Source organism: Hipposideros armiger, unplaced genomic scaffold, assembly GCF_001890085.2.
Source record: "Hipposideros armiger isolate ML-2016 unplaced genomic scaffold, ASM189008v1 scaffold_637, whole genome shotgun sequence".
NCBI lineage: Eukaryota > Metazoa > Chordata > Mammalia > Chiroptera > Hipposideridae > Hipposideros > Hipposideros armiger.
In genome coordinates this window covers 867,946-869,089 of record NW_017731987.1, presented here as the reverse complement: position 1 = coordinate 869,089, position 1,144 = coordinate 867,946, and positions in this window count along the sequence as shown.

Below are 1,144 nucleotides of genomic sequence, written 5' to 3'. Positions count from 1 at the left end.
GACACTGTGTACATGATTTTATATACAGTGATGCTCTAAGAGCTTATATCCTGGTATTTTGCACTAAAAAAATGTCTAAAATAATTGGAATTTTTTTGGAGGGTGATGGTAAGAAAAGGGCAAGATAGGGTTGTCGTGGACTAAACAATATGTGGGAAAGTTAAGGGTTCCCAAGTCAGACAGACCCAGGTTTAGATCTGGCTTCACTTCTTTCTTGCTTTGTGACTGACCTTAGACCTCATTTAACTCTTAAGCCTTAGTACCCTTCTGTCTAAAACAGAAACAATAATAGTAATTATCTCAAAGAACTGGTACATCAAATGAAATAGTCCATGTAAGAGCTCTAAGCATAAGTCCTTTCATGTAGTAAATATTCAATATTTCAATTATTATGTTTATTATTATAATTATGATTGGATGAAATTGTACAAGTATTTTTAGTCCTACTCTTCTCATATACCCTGAAGAGGCATCTCTTAGTCTCAACTGCCTTCCAAAAGGATTCTGACATTTCCAGAAAGGATTTTAGGTTGTTTTGTGATACCACGTGATGAGAACAGGTACAGATTTGGAAAGGATAAAGTCAGTGGGCTGATTCTTCCCGAGAAAAGTCATGGACAGTCAAGATGTCATCCCTCAGGAAGTCAGCCTTTGGGGGAGGTTCAGGAGCATCAGGTATAAAAGGAAATAAAGAGAGAAGAGCCAGAGGCAAGAGGAGGCAGCAAAAACATCTCTGGGTTAAATTAAGGTTTGAAGACTCAGCATTTCTGGAAACTTGGGGGAGCAAGAGAATTGGGAGGGAGAAAATAATTTTACTGTGTATTGGACCCTGGGTTTAGGTTTCCTTTTTGTGTTCTTTGATGAATGTAAGTAAAGAATCTGGGTCTGAAAGCTTACATCCTGCTGTATGTTGTATGGTCCTGATGTTCCTGGTGAGGCCAAGCAGGAGACAGTGGGGGTTATTGGCAGAGAGCTTCCTCCATGCTCTTTCATCTGTGTGCCACTAACTAAAATCACAGTGCCTGACACATAGTATATGCTCAGTAAATGTTTGTAAAACTGAACGAGTAGTTATATCACTTAAATCTTTCAGAGCCTTGCCTTTAAAGAGTGTTGCGAGTTAGAACTAAAAGTCATCTGAGCA